At 46.6% G+C, this 21,357-nt stretch overlaps 1 long non-coding RNA gene across 1 annotated transcript in view; it reads right to left on the minus strand.

Annotated features, from left to right (window-relative positions):
* Positions 1-907: 907 nt before the first annotated feature.
* The window catches only part of LOC309659306, a 41,405-nt gene continuing 20,955 nt past the window's right edge, over positions 908-21,357 (minus strand). The window contains exons 2-3 of the long non-coding RNA XR_014262735.1: positions 16,989-17,139; positions 908-4,997 (exon numbers count right to left, since the gene is read on the minus strand). This is a non-coding gene — a long non-coding RNA (uncharacterized lncRNA). The remainder of the gene's footprint in view (positions 4,998-16,988; positions 17,140-21,357) is intronic.

Raw genomic sequence — 21,357 nt, forward strand, 5'->3', positions numbered from 1 at the left:
GTACCTGTGAAACTGACATCAGGAAATCTGCAAGATCCTGAACATTCCGAAAAGCTGGCTAGGGTGTTAAGAATTTCCGAGGACTGTGGACATCGCTCCCAAGTGCAAGGTGACCACGTGGCCTGGAGTCTCCATGTCACTGTCCACTGCAAATGTTCCATCTCCTTAGCTTTTACATACCTCTTCTCCCAGATCAGGAAGACAGGCCTTGGTCAGACCATGTGTCCTGATGTGAGGGTGAGAAAATATGGTCATCATCCCTCAGGAGAGGGACTTTAAACATTTCTACAAACTGTGGCAAATGTATGCTCAATTCATTGGCCGCTAAATGCTCTATTCTACCTCTTTCTCTCATTTTATGAAGATGTCGAGAGGCCTCGTTGGTCACGTCTGAGAATTTCTGAAGCATCCAAAGTCATGGCCATGACATAGCTCATGGGCCATTAGAAAAATCTGTGGAAAGCCTAAATGAACCAATATACCTTTGGCCTCTAAAGGCTTCTGATGAAAATCCTGGAATTATCTATGTGTTCTAAGAGATGAAAATCAGGACAGCAAAGGGGAATGGCGAGTGGCCACCCTGCAAGGGGGAAAGCCCAGTTGCACCCTGCCCCCAACGCTGTTTGCGTGTGTGAGTGTGTGGGGGGGGGAGTGTGTGTGTCTGAGTGTGCGTGTGAGTGCGTGTCTGTGAGTGCGTGTGTGTGAGTGTGTGTGAGAGTGAGCGTGTGTGTATGAACGTGTGTGAGTGTGTGTATTAGTGTGTGTGTGAATGTGTGAGAGCGTGAGCATGAGTGTGTGAGTGTGTGTGTGTGTAAGAGTGAGCATGTGTGTATGAATGTGTGTGAGTGTGCATGAGTGTGTGTATTAGTGAGTGTGTGAGCGTGTGTGTGTGTGTGAGCGTGTGTGTGTGGCATTCCTCCCCACCACCCCGTGCCGCCCTCTGCAGCACGGGAGCACCAGCAGTTACCTCCGCCCATTTAGGACGGACGCCTCCTGGTTGATCCTTGTCTCTCCAGCCCGGAAGAAAATCATGGGCCTTCTGAACCTCCACTGCCAGCTCAAGCAAGACCAAGACGCAGATCCACTCCCAAATAAATTCCTCTCTGTTGTCCTGTGATGTGCTAATTGCCCATAATGAGAAAATTACAATAATTACGGACAATGACACAAAATCTTAAGCAGCAATCTTTTACTCATGAATTGCAAGGCCTTTCCTAAACGTTAATTAAAGGCCACACCAGCCACCTGAACTAAGGCTGTGTTATCCCACTTTAGAGATGGGGAAAACTGAGGTGCAGGGTGGCACATTTTTTATTCTGCCTTGTAAGACAAAATTGTACATTTCAATCCATTTAAATTAAATTTTCCAAATAAATGGCTTAGCCTTTCCGTGGAACGGCAGGTAGCTGTTAAAAATTCACGTTTTCAAAGACAGGGGGGAAAATGCTGATGATGAAATTTTATATGAAAATAAGAGGATGTATGCTGTATTTGTAGGATGGTCTCCTTCATGAGTGAAGGGGTGTCTGTTTATGTGTCTGTGTGTCTGTCTGTTGATCAAGACTAAACCATAAAGTTAATAAAGGTTGGTTATCAGTTTCTGGTGGAATTCAAAATGATTTTTTGCTTTATCCTGAAACTTTTCTCTCACTTCTAGATTTTCTACAGTAAACATTTCATCTTTTATAATAAGAAAAAAAAAGATAAATGTTATTTTTAAGACATTTTTAATTTTTAAAAAATAAGTTTTTTTAATGTTAATAGTATATTTTATTTAACCCAATACATTCAAATATTATTTTCAACATGTAATCGATAAAAAATTATTAATGAGATTTTTTTTCATAATAAGACTTTAAAATCTAGTGAGTGTTTTCCACTTACAGCACATTTCAATTCAGATTAACAACATTTCACATGCTAAATAGCTACATGTGACTACTGGCTACTGTACTAGCACTAGTGGTGAATACTCTTGCTACCATGTTCATAAACTCATTTTAAGCAGCTGTGAAAAGCAAATATAGAGATAAAAATAGTTTCATAGGAGAATTATAATAAATTACCACCACATAATAGTAGGTCTTGGCCAAACAAATATTTACTTAAAAGTTATATATACTTCAAAATATATATTCTAATACGTTTCTTCTTCTGCTTATCCTTGGGGGTAGGAAATAATCCATTTGATAGGTGAATATAGAATAAGAACCTATAAATCACATTAAAAATTAAGTTTTTTAAAGGCTTTCCTCTTCCCTGTTTTAAATCAGGCTCCTTAACTCTTTAAATGTACTTAGGGCATTTCCTTTTCAACCCTCTCCACACAGTAACACAGATGCCCAGCTCCTTTCCCCTGTGGTAAATTAATAAGCATGACCCCAGGGTGGGCCTCTTGCTGGAGTTGCCACGTGGCTAGACTTCACCTAGAGAGGCTGGAAGTGGCCACAGAGGATGGAGATGAGGCCAAGGGCCAAACTCAGGTCTCGGATCAGGCAGGGAGGGACTCAGAAGTCCCAGGTCCCTGCTCAGCTTGTCTGGAGTGACCTTTGCAGAGGCTGCTTTCCTGGAAACGGAAGCCTGCCCCTGCCTCCCCCTAAGCCCACTCAGCTGTCCAGCGGTCGGGAAGAGAGAAAAGGGCAGGCGACATCAAAGACATAGCAACTGCCTGGCGAAACCCTCCCCTGCCAGTCTGGAGGTGTCACTTCCTGCTGTAGGGCAGCTGCTGCCTCTTCCTGCCCTTCAGCTGAAGGGTAAAATGTTCACACCACCTTGTAAATATCACCCTCCACCCTTAACATCCTCGCCCTAAACAAAACAGCAAAAGGGGCAAACCTGACGCCCCTGGGAGAGGCAGGGTGGAAGGGCTCGTGCCCACCAACAAAATCCACCCGCCACACCCCAGAGGGAGAGCAGGTGCTCCGTTAGCACTTTTGGATCCGCCCCCAGGTGCTCAGGCCCGCTGCCAGGCTGCACGTCACCGGGCACAGGCTGGCTCTCTCTGCAGCCACCGTGGGAATTCTGGCTACACTGGGCTGGAAACACGGGTGCAGTGCGCAGCGGGCAAAGCTGCAGCCCGACTTGTCTGTGGCTTGGGCCTCTGTAGAGCTGTGTCCAGGCAAGTGGATGTGCCCTGGTAGATACAGAAATCTCTGCTGTGTCTGCCTGCTCTGTGTCCCTGTTTCTGCAGGGCTGTAACCATTTTCAAGGAACCTTGTACTAAAGTCCTGTCTTCATGAAGCTCTGCGTTAAACACAGTTTTTAGTAGTAGGACAGTTCTCCCAAGACCTGCCATGGACCTTGGGCGTGGAGGAAGGCAGGGTGGGCCAGAAGGAGCTGCTGGAAGGGAGCTCTATGGGGGGGGACCCCTAGAGCTTGCCTGACCCCACAAGGTTCAAGTTCATCCCGCTGAGCAGGTGGGTGGGTGTTCAGGGCCCTGCGTCCCGGAAGGAAGCCCTGAACACAAACTGCTGCGAGGAGCAGCAAGGAGCGGAGTGGGGAGGGGACAGCCCCTCTCGCAGACGGCTTGGGGGAGGGGATCCTTGGAGGAGAAAAGGGGAGGGAAGGGAAGAGAGAGAGGAAAGCCACGCTTAGGGTCCAGTGGGCTCTGGCTCTAAGCTGCCCCTGAAAGACCCGGGTCTCCCTTCTACCTGCCAAGTCATCCATCAGCATCTCTTCCCTGTCCTTTGTGGGAAGCTCCAAACGAGCAAACACAATCTTCACGCCCAGAGGGTCGCAGCCCAGGTGGTGAGAGCCTTTACATTTTGAGGGAAGATGAGAGCTGGAGGGTGGTGTCCAGCCCTCCCCGCCCCAGGCAGGTGGCCCAGCCTCTGGGCTCAGCCCCTTCCCCAGGGGGCGGGCTCACTTCTCGGTGGTTCCTCCTTGGCAGCCACTCTCTCCCAGCACCTGCCCACAAGGGCCTTCCCCTGGGGGCCACCCGAACCCCGTCTCCAAGCTGCACATGGCGTTTCTGGGTTAGCTCAGGCTTCTGGAAGCAGTGGCTCAGGGAGAGTCCCCGCCCCGCCTCAGGGGGTGGCCCACAGGCTGTCACCGTCCACATGAACGGGCCCTGGGCAAAGGCAGTGTCCAGCCGCCATCCCCGCTGGACAGGCTCATTTAGTCCCTGCGGGTGATGCCAATAATAACATCGATTGTCGCTAATCCCACAGCCAGGTGTTTTTCCGTCCCAAATGTGGGACGGGAACAAAGCACGGGGCAGGGAACCCAGGAGCCTGTGTCACGTGACATACCTCTCCACCTCCACTTCCATTCATTTGTAAAGGCGCTGACCAGACACTCACTTGGAAATCTGTTCCAACCGTAAAATCAAAGAGCTGATCATGGGACCTGCAAGCTCTCAGGAGCTGTTTCCCAGAGCTCACACACTCACCCACCACTACCAACCCAACATCCCCCGTCCGAGGAGGGGGCTGGGCGCTGTCAGGGCTCCACTGAGGCTGGGTCACCAAGCCGGTGAGAGGCTAAGACTAGACCCCCGCCCAGAGCCCACACCCTACCTCCCCATCTGTCATGCATGTAAGAAAAAAAAGCCCCTACGGGCCATTTTCAAGGAGGCTGAAAGAAGAGCAAAGCCCTGCGCCAAGGGCCGGGAAGCGTCTTTTCTAGGAAGAGGCTCGCCCCGTTCCCTCAGGGCCTGCACCTCCAGCCTCCCGTTCCTACCTCTGCAGGGACCAGAGCTGGTAGAGGATTTCATGTCTCTGAAGGCCCAGCTAATACCTCCAGCTTAGCTGTGAGTCCAGGGAGAGAAACTGACCCAAAGGGAGGGGGGCATCGTCTTTCTGTGCCACCAGAGAGCACCTGTGAATGTGGCAATGCCGCAAGCCAGCAGTGGAGATGCGCGGTTAACTCAGGGCTGGCGTGGGTAGGGGTGCTGAAGCGATGATGCAGTCGCTGGGGTCAGAGGCAAGCCCACAGCAGGGCGCCCCTCGGATCCGGGCTTGAACTTCACTCTGGCTGCGCTCCTGCAGCCGCACCGTCTGGAACACAAATGACATCCAGAGTTAAGGAGGCGCAGGCAGCGTCCCAGGCCCCGCTGGGGGTCACTTAGGGCCTGGCCGAGCTGCATACCTGTGTCTCAACACAGGGGCTCAGCTCCAGGCCCGAGTGCTGAGGACACACAGCCAAGTGCAGAGAAGGGACATGAGGCTGGCCGCCGAGGTCACCCTGGCTGAGCTTGACAGGCAAAATCTTCGAGTCCATCCTTTTACAGAGGACCCTGCCGGCCAGGCTGGAGGAAGGCCGAGGCCTCTGCCCCGTGTAGCCCGCTGGAGGCTGGACCACAAAGACAGCCTCTTCCCAGGGTGGCTGGACCTGTACCAGCTCGCCCGGTGCCAACAGTCACCCCCGGCCAGCAAGGCATAGTCATGGGATGCGTGTGTATGTGACAGAATATCAGAATTAGAGTCTGTGTTGGTTCCCTGGGGCGACGGTGACAAAGCACCACAAGCTGGGAGGCTTAACAAGCACAGAAATGTCTTCTCTCGACGTCTGGAGGCCGGAGTCTGAATCAAGGTGCTGGCAGGGTTACGTTCTCTCTGAAGGCTCTGCGGGGGATCCTTCAGTGCCTCTCCTGGCTTCTGGAGGGGGCTGGCAGTCCTTGGCTCGTAGACACCTCACTCCAGTCTCTGCTTCTGTGGCGTTTTCTCTTCTTCTAAAGACACCAGTCATTGGACTAGCACCCACCCTAAGGACCTCATCTTACCTTGATGACATCTGCAATGACCCTATTTCCAAAGAAAGTCACATTCAGAGGTACTGAGGGTTAGCACTTCAACATATATTTGGAGGGACACATCAGCCCAGAACACCTGGGCTCAAAAGAAAGACAACAATATAACTCAAACATTTCCACTGCAGTGTGGTAGTTTAAAAATATAGAGAAATAGGGCTTCCCTGGTGACGCAGTGGTTGAGAGTCTGCCTGCCAATGCAGGGGATGTGGGTTCGAGCCCTGGTCTGGGAAGATCCCACATGCCGCGGAGCAACTGGGCCCGTGAGCCACAACTACTGAGCCTGCGCGTCTGGAGCCTGTGCTCTGCAACAAGAGAGGCCACGATAGTGAGAGGCCCGCACACCGCGATGAAGAGTGGCCCCCGCTTGCCGCAACTAGAGAAAGCCCTTGCACAGAAACGAAGACCCAACACAGCTAAAAATAAATAAGTAAATAAATAATAAAAATTAGAAAAGTATATATATAGAGAAATAACCCGAAGACAGATCATTTGGAATTTTTATTTGTTGGACTATTTTGCAGTCGTTAAAAATTATTATTGCGAGGCTATGTGGCCACCTGACAAGTTATTTCTAACAAGGCTGAGTCATACTTGTTAGTACAGTTATGAGAGATGCCTGTCATACGAGCAAGGCCTGGTGGGGAAACAAAAAGAGCTGTATTGGAGGCGAGGGGTTATGGACAGTTTTCCTCTTAGCATTTTATCTTAAACTTCTCTTTATTTAATATATTTTTAAAATTAGAAACAAGGAAGAAACAATGGATTCGTATCACCTCTACCACGCAGCTGCTGTGAGATTAGGGGAAAGCGTTTAACTCTGCACACCTCGGGTTTCTAACTGCAGAATGGACAGAATATGTGTCCCTTCGACCTCTGAGAATGGCTGTAGGGCACACGGGCCGAAGTGACCTAAGGATAGGGAACCGCCTTGACAGCCAAGGCCACTGAGCAAAACCTTTCATCATTCCTGTTACTGGGGGGCAAGGCTGTCCTTTTAAATACCTGAGAGTGTGGTGTGGCCGACAGATACTTGAGGCAACAAAGAGAAGGAAGACGAGGAATTAACAGATGTAAAGAGTACAGAATCAAGGTGAGCTCGCCAGCAGACATGAGGAGGGCAGGCAGAAACGCCCAGAAGCTTGGTTCGCTCTCAGTGATTCCCTCCGGCCACCCGAGAACATGCAGTGTGTTTCCCTGGCAGTGCTGGAGCCCATGGGGCTGGCCAGCCCGCCGCCTCTCCACCGGTCTGTGACGCATTCCTTCCGCATCTGCCTATGTGAAAGCATCCCTCTGTGATGAGGGCGGGGCGGTGGTCCACACGGTGTCCAGCGCCAGGAGGGAAAAGCAAGGCCACGTGAGCAGAGCCCTCTTGAGTGAGGGGACATTTGGGCGAAGACGTCGAGAACTGGGTGGCCGTGGGGGAGAAGGTTTCATCCGGGAGGACCAGCCCGCAAGGGCAAAGCTGGGATGAGAAGGGCTGGGACGGCTGTGTGTGTATTCAAGGCGCAGCAAGGGGGCCAGTGTGTCTGAAACAGGGAGAGTGATGGCGTGACCAGGGGGGGTGGGCGGGTAGAGGTCAGGGAGCCACGGGGGCCAGACCACCTAGGGTCTTGAAAGCAGAGGTCTGGGCTGGGAGATTTTATTCTGCGTGAGAATGGAAGACGCTAGAGGGTTTTGAGCAGAGTGATGTCTTTAAAGGCTCACTCTGCTGCTGTATGGGGGTGGGGGGGGCAGTTGGGGGGCAGCAAGGCGGGGGCTGGGAGATCAGCGAAGAGGGATGGTGGCCGCTTGGACTAGGGCGGAAGTGGCGGGAGGGATGAGACGCGGCCAGGTTCTGCACAATCCTTAAGGGATTTGCTGGTGGATCAGATGTGAGAGAGAGAGAGTCTAGAAGGACTCAAAAGTTTGGGTCCGAGGAACCGGAATGATGGAATTTCCATTTCCTGAGACTGGAAGACCCCAAGAGGAGCAGCCTGGGAAAGGGAGGGGTGGAGAGGTCACATTGGGCGATGATTATGGTGAACGAAGCCTTGGGGTGGGGCAGCGAGGGGAATTCCACCCACGCCGCGTCTCCAGGCTGCAGGGAACTGGCTGGAGCCAGCCTGCTTCCAGAACCGCCCCAGACTGCACTATGTCCAGAACCATGAGAAATTGGAGATGCTCTTCCACTCGGGTTTTGCACAAATCTCCGAGATGCTGTTGAAAGGAGGACGTGTCATTAGCGTCCCCAGGTCTCTGATAGGGCTGCTCGTCACACTGAGAGGAGGGAAGGGGGGTGTCAGAGCTCCTCCTAAACCAAATCTGTGATGGAGTTTGTTTTTTCACCCCAGGAAAGGGATCCTGAAGGTGCGAGAACAGACAAGAGGTTTAAAGACCACTCAGATGCCACAGGCTGCCGCAGTCGGGACCAGTGTGGGTTGTGGGGAGCTGGCAGGGCTCAGAACCAATAGGAGCGCCATGGGTTATGGTGAGAATTCGCCTTATGCGACATTGGAAAAACTGGGAAGCCTAATGCGTGGGTAAGGACAAGCCAAGCACATCCAGATGCTGAGGCAGGATGGTCAAGGGGTAGCTCGTGGCCGGGAGGCAAGTAGCTGTCAGCAGGGCCAGCAGTGGGGACACAGGGATGCAGAGAAGAGCAGAGAACAAGCTGGAACCCACGGGCACCTCTGCTCTGGCCCCTGCTGCCTCTGACCATAATTACCTTCCAAGCCTCACACTAGTTTCTCATGCATGATTGCCATATAAAAGGCAGGATTTCCCATTCAATTTGAATTGTGCATCAACAATGAACAATTCTTTAGCATAAGTATGTCCCATGCACTATCTGAGACGTAATAAGAAGCTACTTGTTGTTGATCTGCAATTCAATTTTAACTGGGAGTCCTGTGATTTTATTTGCTAAATCTTTGGCCAGCTCCTGCCAGAACTCTCGAGGAAAGGGGAATCAGGGCAGGGCTCCTGCCCCCAGGTGGTAGGGCAACTGCTGCCAGGGTTGAGTGCTTACTCCACACCAGTCCTGCACACACAGCACCTCATCAAATCCCCACAGCCCAGGAGGACAGATTTTACTACTACTTCAGATGGGAAAACTGAGGTTCAGAAAGAAGAAATGATTTACCAAAAATTTTATAAGTGGGAATAATAATAACAGCTAACACGTAAGCAGCAATTACAAGGTCAGGCAAAGTTCTAAGAGGTCTATGCGTAAGATCTCATTTAATTCTTTTTAACAACTCTAGGAGGAATTCTGGACCCACTTTACAGATAATGAAATAAAATCACACTAATAATAAGTGGTCTGAGGGAGAGGACTGGGGTTGGCTGCGTGAACACAGCCTGAAGGGGCTAGTGCGCCACAGCTAGCCAGGACGGAGTCCAGGAAAAAGTCTAGATCTGCCTAAGAGGCAAGAGACCATTGTTTCGGGGTACGCGAGGAGAGGGGGTTCAGAGCACCGCCTAAACGAGCTCCAGAGACAGGCACGAGCTGCGGCTATCAGCGTGGACCCCAGAGATGGGCATGAAACGCTAAGGCTGCTGCTGCCACCACCAAGAAGCCTGTGGGCAAGCACAGGTCACTCTCCACACCTCCCCTCCCGGGAGCCTGTGCAGCCCGCCACTGCCAGGGACCCGTGATGCAGGGACAACTTCCCCTGGGGAACACACGGCATGCCTCAGGCTGTTGCAATGTCACAATGGCCTCTGCCACCACAGGCTCGCCCCGCATTCCATACCCTTCCCTCCCCCCAGCCTGAGTGAGCCAGAACCCCCTAATCAGCTGCTCCTTTAACCCCCTCTTGTCTGGGCAAAGAAGAGATGCCAGAGGGCGACCTACATGCAGAGGCGGGGCCAAATCCAAAGCTGAACTCCAGGAGCTGTGCGAACAAAGAAGAGAAGGGAAATCTCTCCCAGCAGCCTCAGGAGCAGCAGATTAAATCTCCACAATCAACGTGATGTACCTGCATCTCTGGAATACCTGAACAGACTACGAATCAGCCCAAATTGAGGAGGTGGACTTTGGTAGCAACTGTAGACTTGAGGTTTGCTGTATGTGACTAACTAGTTTCTGATTTTTATGTTTATATTAGTTAAGTTTTTAGTGCTTGTTATCATTGGTGGATTTGTTTATTGGTTTGGTTGCTCTCTTCTTTCTTTTTATTACTTTTTTATTTTAATAATTTTTTACTTTTTATTTTAATAACTTTATTTATTTTATTTATTTATTTTTCTTTCTTTTTTTTCTCCCTTTTCTTCTGAGCTGTGTGGCTGACAGGGTCTTGGTGCTCTGGCCGGGTGTCAGGCCTGAACCTCTGAGGTGGGAGAGCCGAGTTCAGGACACTGAACCACCAGAGACCTTCCGGCCCCACGTAATATCAATCAGCGGGAGCTCTCCCAGAGATCTCTGTTTCAACACCAAGACTCAGCTGCACTCAATGACCAGCAAGCTACAGTGCTGGACACCCTATGCCAAACAACTAGCAAGGCAGGAAAACAACCCCACCCATTAGCAGAGAGGCTGCCTAAAATAATAAGTTCACAGACACCCCAAAACACACCACCGGAAACGGTCCTGCCCACCAGAAAGACAAGATCCAGCCTCATCCACAAGAACACAGGCACCAGTCCCCTCCACCAGGAAACCTACACAACCCATTGAACCAACCTTACCCTCTGGGGGCAGACACCAAAAACAACAGGAACTACGAACCTGCAGCCTGCAAAAAGGAGACCCCAAACACAGTAAATTAAGCAAAATTAGAAGACAGAGAAATACGCAGCAGATGAAGGAACAAGGTAAAAACCCACCAGACCAAAAAAATGAAGAGGAAATAGGCAGTCTACCTGAAAAGGAATTCAGAGTAATGATAGTAAAGATGATCCAAAATCTTGGAAATAGAATGGAGAAAATACAAGAAACATTTAACAAGGAACTAGAAGAACTAAAGAGCAAACAAACAATGATGAACAACACAATAAATGAAATTTAAAATTCTCTAGAAGGAAACAATAGCAGAATAACTGAGGCAGAAGAACGGATAAGTGACCTGGAAGATAAAATAGTAGAAATAACTCCTGCAGAGCAGAATAAAGAAAAAAAATGAAAAGAATTGAGGACAGACTCAGAGACCTCTGGGACAATGTTAGACACACCAACATTCGAATTATAGGGATCCCAGAAGAAGAAGAGAAAAAGAAAGGGACTGAGAAAATATTTGAAGAGATTATAGTTGAAAACTTCCCTAATATGGGAAAGGAAATAGTTAATCAAGTCCAGGAAGTGCAGAGAGTCAAAGGAGAAACATGCCAAGACACATATTAATCAAACTATCACAAATTAAATACAAAGAAAAAATATTAAAAGCAGCAAGGGAAAAACAACATACAAGGGAATGCCCCATAAGGTTAACCGCTGATCTTTCAGCAGAAACTCTGCAAGCCAGAAGGGAGTGGCAGGACATATTTAAAGTGAAGAAAGGGAAAAACCTACAACCAAGATTACTCTACCCAGCAAGGATCTCATTCAGATTCAATGGAGAAGCTAAAACCTTTACAGACAAGCAAAAGCTAAGAGAATTCAGCACCACCAAACCAGCTTTACAACAAATGCTAAAGGAACTTCTCTAGGCAGGAAACACAAGAGAAGGGAAAGACCTACAATAACAAACCCAAAACAATTAAGAAAATGGTAATAGGAACATACATATCGATAATAACGTTGAATGTAAATGGATTAAATGCTCCATCCAACAGACACAGACTGGCTGAATGGATACAAAAACAAGACCCATATATATGCTGTCTACAAGAGACCCACTTCAGACCTAGGGACACATGCAGACTGAAAGTGAGGGGATGGAAAAAGATATTCCATGCAAAGGGAAATCAAAAGAAAGCTGGAGTAGCAATTCTCATATCAGAAAAAAAGGGACTTTAAAATAAAGACTATTACAAGAGACAAAGAAGGACTCTACATAATGATCAAGGGATCAATCCAAGAAGAAGATATAACAATTGTAAATATTTATGCATCCAACATAGGAGCACCTCAATACATAAGGCAAATGCTAACAGCCATAAAAGGGGGGAAATCGAGAGTAATGCAATCATAGTAGGGGACTTTAACACCTCACTTTCACCAATGGACAGATCATCCAAAATAAAAATAAATAAGGAAACACAAACTTTAAATGACACATTAAAGAAGATGGACTTAATAGATATTTATAGGACAGTCCATCCAAAACAGAATACACTTTCTTCTCAAGTGCTCATGGAACATTCTCCAGGATACATCATATCTTGGGTCACAAATCAAGCCTTGGTAAATTTAAGAAAATTGAAATCGTATCAAGTATCTTTTCCGACCACAACACTGTGAGACTAGATATCAATTACAGGAAAAAAAAACTGTAAAAAATACAAACACATGGAGGCTAAACAATATGCTGCTAAATAACCAAGAGATCACTGAAGAAATCAAAAAATACCTAGAAACAAATGACAATGAAAACACGACAACCCAAAACATATGGGATGCAGCAAAAGCAGTTCTAAGAGGGAAATTTAGAGCACTACAATCCTACCTCAAGAAATAAGAAAAATCTCAAGTAAACAACCTAACCTTACACCTAAAGCAATTAGAGAATGAAGAACAAAAAAACCCCTAAGTTAGCAGAGGAAAGAGATCATAAAGATCAGATCAGAAATAAATGAAAAATAAAAGAAGGAAACGATAGCAAAGATCAATAAAACTAAAAGCTGGTTCTTTGAGAAGATAAACAAAACTGATAAACCATTAGCTAGACTCATCAAGAAAAAAAGGGAGAAGACTCAAATCAACAGAATTAGAAATGAAAAAGGAGAAGTAACTGACCCTGCAGAAAGACAAAGGATCGTGAGAGATTACTACAGGCAACTCTATACCAATAAAATGGACAACCTGGAAGAAATGGACAAATTCTTAGAAAAGCACAACTTTCTGAGGCTGAACCAGGAAGAAATAGAAAATATAAACAGAACAATTACACACACTGAAATTGAACCTGTGATTAAAAATCTTCCACAAACAAAAGCCCAAGACCAGATGGCTTCACAGGTGAATTCTATCAAATATTTAGAGAAAAGCTAACACCTTCTCAAACTCTTCTCAAACTCTTCCAAAATATCTTCTCAAACTCTTCCAAAATATAGCAGAGGGAGGAACACTCCCAGACTCATTCTATGAGGCCACCATCACCCTGATACCAAAACCAGACAAAGATGTCACAAAAAAGAAAACTACAGGCCAGTACCACTGATGAACATAGATGCAAAAATCCTCAACAAAATACTAGCAAACAGAATCCAACAGCACATTAAAATGATCATACACCATGATCAAGTGGGGTTTATCCCAGGAATGCAAGGAGTCTTCAATATACGCAAATCAATCAATGTGATACACCATAGTAACAAACTGAAGAATAAAACCATATGATCGTCGCAATAGGTGCAGAAAAAGCTTTCGACAAAATTCAACACCCATTTATGATAAAAACTCTCCAGAAAGTAGACATAGAGGGAACTTACCTCAACATAATAAGGGCCATATGTGACAAACCCACAGCCAACATTGTTCTCAATGGTGAAAAACTTAAACCATTTCCACAAAGATCAGTAACAAGACAAGGTTGCCCACTCTCACCACTATTATTCAACATAGTTTTGGAAGTTTTAGCCACAGCAATCAGAGAAGAAAAGAAATAAAAGGAATCCAAATCAGAAAAGAAGAAGTAAAACTGTCACTGTTTGAAGATGACATGATACTATGCATAGAGAATACTAAAGATGCTACCAGAAAACTACTAGAGCTAATCAATGAATCTGGTAAAGTAGCAGGATACAAAATTAATGCACAGGAATCTCTTGCATTCCTATACACTAATGATGAAAAATCTGAAAGAGAAATTAAGGAAACACTCCCATTTACCATTGCAACAAAAAGAATAAAATACCTAGGAATAAACCTACCTAAGGAGACAAAAGACCTGTACTCAGAAAACTATAAGACACTGATGAAAGAAATTAAAGCTAATACAAACAGATGGAGAGATATACCATGTTCTTGGATTGGAAGAATCAACATTGTGAAAATGACTCTACTACCCAAATCAATCTACAGATTCAATACAATCCCTATCAAACCTACCAATGGCATTTTTCACAGAACTAGAACAAAAAATTTCAAAATTTGTATGGAAACACAGAAGACCCCGAATAGCCAAAGCAATCTTGAGAAAGAAAAATGGAGCTGGAGGAATCAGGCTCCCAGACTTCAGACTATAATACAAAGCTACAGTAATCAAGACAGTATGGTACTGGCACAAAAACAGAAATATAGATCAATGGAACAGGATAGAAAGCTCAGAGATAAACCCACGCACATATGGTCACCTTATCTTTGATAAAGGAGGCAAGAGTATACAATGGAGAATATACAGCCTCTTCAGTAAGTGGTACTGGGAAAACTGGATGGCTACATGTAAAAGAATGAAATTAGAACACTCCCTAACACCATACACAAAAATAAACTCAAAATGTATTAAAGACCTAAATGTAAGCCAGACACTATCAAACTCTTAGAGGAAAACATAGGCAGAGCACTCTATGACATAAATTACAGCAAGAGCCTTTTTGACCCACCTCCTAGAGAAATGGAAATAAAAACAAATGGGACCTAATGAAACGTAAAAGCTTTTGCACAGCAAAGGAAACCATAAACAAGATGAAAAGACAACCCTCAGAATGGGAGAAAATATTTGCAAGTGAAGCAACTGACAAAGGATTAATCTCCAAAATATACAGGCAACTCATGCAGCTCAATATCAAAAAAACAAACAACCCAATCCAAAAATGGGCAGAAGACCTAAATAGACATTTCTCTAAAGAATATACACAGATTGCCAACAAACACATGAAAGGATGCTCAACATCGCTAATCATTAGAGAAATACAACTCAAAACTACAATGAGGTATCACCTCATTGATACCAGTCAGAATGGCCATCATCAAATAAATCTACAAACAATAAATTCTGGAGAGGATGTGGAGAAAAGGGAACCCTCTTGCACTGTTGGGGGGAATGTAAATTGATACAGGCACTATAGAGAACAGTATGGAGGCTCCTTAAAAATCTAAAAATAGAACTACCATATGACCCAGCAATACCACTAGTGGGCATATACCCTGAGAAAACCATAATTCAAAAAGAAACATGTACCACAATGTTCATTGCAGCACTATTTACAATAGCCAGGACATGGAAGCAACCTAAGTGTCCACTAACAGATGAATGGATAAAGAAGATGTGGTACATATATACAATGGAATATTACTCAGCCATAAAAAAGAAACGAAATTGAGTTATTTGTAGTGAGATGGATGGACCTAGAGTCTGTCATACAGAGTGAAGTAAATCAGAAAGAGAAAAACCAGTACCATATTCTAACACATATATATGGAATCTAAAAAAAAAAATAAAGTTCTGAAGAACCTAGGGCCAGGACAGGAATAAAGACGCAGACGTAGAGAATGGACTTGAGGACACGGGGAGGGGGAAGGGGAAGCTGGGACGAAGTGAGAGAGTGGCATGGACATATATACACTACCAAATGTAAAATAGATAGCTAGTGGGAAGCAGTCGCATAGCACAGGGAGATCAGCTCAGTGCTTTGTGACCACCTAGAGGGGTGGGATAGGGAGGGTGGGAGGAAGACACAAGAGGGAGGAGATATGGGGGTATATGTATACGTATAGCTGATTCACTTTGTTATACAGCAGCAACTAACACACTACTGTAAAGCAATTATACTCCAATAAAGATGTTAAAAAAAAAATGGAGGGATGTATTGGATAAAGCTATAGAAGTTAAAAAGAAAAATAGTAAGTGGCCTCGTCACTGCCTATTTGAGAGCAGAAATGTGGCTCCCGTCTGTCCCCTCACCAACATCTTAAACTACCACTGAGCCACCACCTCCGCCACCTCCTGCTCTTGGTGAAGCAATATTTACACTCAGGAAGCTCACTGAGTCCCAGCTCCCAGGGAGCTCTTGGGGTGCAGTAAAATGAACTAAACTGACCACGGAAGAGAGGAAACCTCTGTGGTTTGGGAGGGGGCGAGGGAGGGTTCATGCAGGCAGATAAGTGGAGACCGGAACATTGGAAGATGCGGCAAAGGGGAGGTTAACACCCACCCACGTTAGGAAGTGTAAATATGTCAAGTAAACATCGCGAGTCCCTGAGTGCGTCATAGGAGCCAGGTGCTGTATGGAGGAGAATTGAACTACCTTCCTTGGTCCTCATGGTCACTCCCAGAGTACTGGCCCCATCTTACAAACTGGAAACTGGGGCTTCAGGGGGCCAAGCAGCTTGGCTGAGGTCACCCCATCTGGAAGAGTCAGATGCAGGACAGGAACCGAGTAGGTGATCCCCAAACCAGCACATCTTTCCTGCCACCATCCTTCCTGGCTCGCTTGTAAGGATGTACGTCCTTAAATTCAAGACAGACAGGCAGGTGCAGTACAGCTAGACCCACTGAAATGTATGTCATCTCTGCTTCTGGGAGTAACGAACCGAGGGGTTTGCTCTGAGAAGCGCGGTCTTCATCTCAGAACCCCGCAAACGCTCTTCCGGGCAGCGCTGAGCAGACTCCTGCTGCCCGGAGACGGAGGGAAGGGGAGCCGCCTGCACTGGGTCCCAGAGAGCTGCGGTCCCCTCCCTGGGCAGAGGCTTCCATCTGGGGAGAGTGGCGCCTCCCCAGGGAGACCACCTCTAACCATCCCTGTTGTTTACAGCATCATTCATTCCTTTCCTTGTTTTTTCTTTTTGTTTGCTTTGTTTTTGTTTTGTTTCTGGGTTTTTGTTTTGTTTTTTTGGGGGGGGGGGGCCCGTGCTGCGCGGCTTGTGGGATCTTAGCTCCCCGACCAGGGATCGAACCCAGGCCCTCAGCAGTGAAAGCGAGACCTCTTTACCGCTGGACCGCCGGGGAATTCCCTCCTTTCCTTGTAAATCCACGAGTTTCCCAAGAACCCTGCTGGGGGTTTCAGAGCTTTGGCTCTAGGTGGAGAGCCTGGGGTTCTGATCCAGATTTGCCACCTGGGCAACTTGATGAATCTCTCAGTTTCTGAAAAAATTCTGGGGAGAAATGCAGGAAAGAGTATAGGAAAGGTGAGGGAAGGGGATCTGGAGAAAACTTACCAGCCTGGAACTGAGAATGGAAGGACGTCCTCACAAGGCCACGCAAACACATGACGACCAGGGCAGCTCTGAGTTACTGATTCCAGTTAGGATGAGGTAGGCATTCCGTTGTGTCTCAGAAGTGTCAATGGGTCTCCATGAAGCTGGGTTTCTGGGGAAGGATATAGATACAGATATAGATATAGACATAGACATAGACATAGACATAGACATAGACATAGACATAGACATAGACATAGACATAGACATAGACATAGATATAGATATAGATATATAGAGATAGAGATAGAGCTAGAGATAGAGATATATAGATCCGAGGTCCAAGACCCATCAGGGCCCTTCCCTGTGTTGCTGTATCTTTTGCTCGTTTGCTTCAATCAGCCCTCGGCTCAAAGCGTTTGCAGAGGATCCTGTGAATTGTTTAGCCTAGCCAGCGCCCTGCTCGGTTACAGCGTCAACGGCAAGCCTGTTGCTTCTGTCACCGTCCTTCTCTGCACTCTTTGTAGATAGCAAGTCATAATTAAGGCAAGGCCAGAGCCGAAAGTCGGAGGAAGTGCAGATGGAGTCAAAGCAGCTCTCAGATCCCAGAGCAGCTGAGAAGAACATCACGTACCAACAAGAACGTGAACACGCCTGCGAGGACAGCCCAGGTCCTTGGTGACGGCGCTGTGACAGAAGCTAACCTTGGCTGGTTTTGTTTGTAATTTTTGAATTTTGTATAAGTTTGCGTTCCATTTGAAATATGAAAAGAACTCTTTTAAAATGTAAAAAAGAAAAGGAAGTTTTTAAAAATTAGAAAAGAGAGGGATGTTGAGAACAGCAATTGCCAAGCTTTACTCTGAGCTGCAGACTTAACACCATCTCACCCACGCAACACATGATGTTTTCTTTTTTACTAGATGATGACACCCTTGGTAACAAAACACGGAGCCACACTGCAGGGGTGGCATTGACCCAAAGCACTTGCATTGACCCTGGAAACATGGGATCAAATCCAGTCCATTCTGTCTGTTGAAGGAGGCTTTTCTCCTTCTCTGGTTTAAAATAACCCAGTGGATGGCACTTAATTTCAGAAATTGTTCTGTGCACTTTTTTCCCCCACAGAGGTGGGCAGTGGGGGCCTCGGGGGCTCAGTCTGCAGCAGCAGCATGTGGTCGCTTCTGGAAGGTTTCTCCGTGGGGCCCATTGTCCTGACTTGATGGTTCTACACCTCACAGAGGAAAATCGCTATTAATACCCATCTCCAGGTTGGCGCAGGATGCCCAGCTCACTCCAGATGCCACTTAACAGTTAATCCTCGTGCAAAAGAAAGAGCACAGGAAGTCGACGTGGTCCAGGTGGAGGAGTGCTGGGGAAGGACATCCCGCGGGGGTCTGGGGGATGCTCATTCACAGTAACCATGACCGAGTTCCTAAAGCCAGCCTGCAGAGGACTGAGAAAGAGCAGGTAGGGCACTGATAGAAAAAAACTTGTGATTCAAAAAGAGTCAGGTACCACAATGTTCACTGCAGCTCTATTTACAATAACCAGGACATGGAAGCAACCTAAGTGTCCATCAACAGATGAATGGATAAAGAAGATGTGGCACATATATACAATGGAATATTACTCAGCCATAAAAAGAAACGAAATTGAGTTATTTGTAATGAGGTGGATGGAGTTAGAGTCTGTCATACAGAGTGAAGTAAGTCAGAAAGAGAAAAACAAATACTGTATGCTAACACATATATATGGAATCTAAAAAAAAAAAAATGGTTCTGAAGAACCTACGGTCAGGACAGGAATAAAGACACAGAAGTAGAGAATGGACTTGAGGACACGGGGAGGGGGAAGGGGAAGCTGGGACGAAGTGAGACAGTGGCAGGGACATATATACACTACCAAATGTAAAACTGATAGCTAGTGGGAAGCAGCCGCATAGCACAGGGAGATCAGCTCGGTGTTTTGTGACCACCTAGAGGGGTGGGATAGGGAGGGTGGGAGGGAGACGCAAGAGGGAGGAGATATGGGGATATATGTATATCTATAGCTGATTCACTTTGTTGTAAAGCAGAAACTAACACACTACTGTAAAGCAATTATACTCCAATAAAGATGTTAAAAATAAATAAAGCAGAAGAGGCTAAGGAAAAAAAAGAAACAACGTGCGGAGACAGGCTCTGCCTCACTGGCTTCCCCTCCTCCCTCGGCCGTCACTCACCTGTGGGCCCCAGCGTCATCCCTCACCTGCATGACTAGGGTGATGGCTGCCGCCTCCTGCCTGCTCACCTGCTCTGCTCTGGGCCCAGAGAGATTCTCTTACAAAGTCAGGTGGGAGCAACCCACATGTCCATCCCCTGATGACTGGATAAACAAAACGTGGTCCATCCATACCATGGGATATTATTCGGCCATCAAAAGGACTGAGGTTCTGACACCTGCTACAATGTGGATGAACCTTGCCAACATTGTGCTCCGTGAGGGAAGCCAGGCACAGATGACCCTGTATTGTATGATCTCATTTATATGAAACATCCAGAATAGGCAAATCCATAAGGACAGAGAGTAGAGTACTGTTTGCCAGGGGCTGGGGGGAGGGAGAGGTGAGGAGTGATTGCTTGATGGGCTAGGAGTTTCTTTTGGGAGTGATGAAATTGTTCTGGAATTAGGTGGTGGAGACAGTTGCACATCATGAATATACTAAAAACCACTGAATGATACACTTTAAAATAAATAGAAGAGTGAATCTTATTTGATGTGACTTTTATCTCAATTTTTTTTAAAAAGTAAGTTAGGACATGACATTCCTTAGCTTAAAGTCCTCAGTCTGGAGTCTTCCCCTCCCCCTGTGAGTACAAGGCAGAGCTTCCCCCTGACCCGCTTGGCCCTCCCTGTGTGTTCCCGCTCTGGCCACCTGCCTGCCCACACCTCCTACCACTTCCCGCTGCCCACACTGGCCTCCCTCCTGCACCTGGAACTGCTCAAGCCTGTTCCTGCCTCAGGGCCTTGGCACAGCTGCTCCCTTTGCTGGAGGAACTTTCCAGGTTCTCCCATGACGTGTCCCCGACCTGCATGCAGGTCTCGCCTCGAATGCCAGCTTCTCTCACACCTTGAGCTAAAATGCCTCCGAGCGCCCCCTCCGTGGCCCTTTACCCTCTTGTCTTGCCTCTTAATTTTCTCTTGGCGTCACCCCTGCTGAAACCGCACATTTAGGCTTTTACGTATCTGGTTGCTGAGTACCTGTGTCCCCCACCAGCAGACCATGACATACGGGAACCAGGTCTGTTCTGTCCACTGCAGCATGCCCAGCACGCAGAACAGGGCATGGACTCGCAAAAGGTATGTGTTGAATAGATCCAATAACATAATGCTATGTATTTCCAAACTGTAAGATAACCATAGCTATTTTTAGTATTAATAATATCAAGTAAAATAGTTCATACTACCTAAGAGAGTCACAGACACAGGTGACAGGGGTTTAAATGAAGGTGAAGTTGTTTCTACCTGGGTTTGGGGGAAACAGAGACAGGGCAAAACGGGAGCTGAGGAACACAGCCCGAAGTCACCAGGCTTGGGCAGGAGACAAGGACTAACTTATTACACTCAGAGCAGAGGCACAGGAGAATGCTGGGTAGAGAATCCAGCCCCAGCCTGGCCTGCCCATTGGCCTTTTTTTAAATCTTTGCCAATACACTAGTTGAGAGTGGCATTTTGTATTAATAACATTTCTTTGATTGCTAGTGAGGTTGTTGACTGCTCTTCTTATGAGTATTAGTCACTTCTGTCTCTTCTTGTGAATATCTGTGTATGTTTGGTGCTCGTCTTTCCGCTGGGTGTTGTTGGCTTAATTTCTGTTGAAAGGCATCCTCAGTAAAGAGGTGGGTGCGCCTTCTCACACACACATGTACACATATAGATACATATATGTTACAAAGGTACAGCAAATAGAGATTCCTAGTTTACTGTTTACCTTTTAATTTCATTGATGTCATTTTTGGATATGTAGATAAATCCTTTCATTTTTTCGTTGTGCTGTATCTTTGCTTCTATATCTAGGAAATCCTTTACCCTGAGAACAGTCAGTATGCATCTACATTTTCTAACTCTTCTATGATTCCTTTTTTCTACTTAACTTTTATACACGTAGAATTTATTTTAATGGCAACATGAATCGAGAACTTCTAAAAAGTTCCCACCCGTTAACCCTGCAATTCCATTTTTGCATCTCTCTGCTGAGGTCTGTTTCTCAGTCTGGTGCACATTTGTCCCCTGAGGTGTGTGACCGCTTACCAGCTGAGACTGAGGCCTCAGGGTCCCCAGGTCACATCTTCCTGGGACATCTGTTGTACTGAAAGGCTTTGGGGGTAAGGTTAGAAGAGGTCATTTAAGT

This window comes from Balaenoptera physalus, assembly GCF_965194825.1.
Source record: "Balaenoptera physalus genome assembly, chromosome: 4".
Classification (NCBI taxonomy): Eukaryota; Metazoa; Chordata; class Mammalia; order Artiodactyla; family Balaenopteridae; genus Balaenoptera; species Balaenoptera physalus.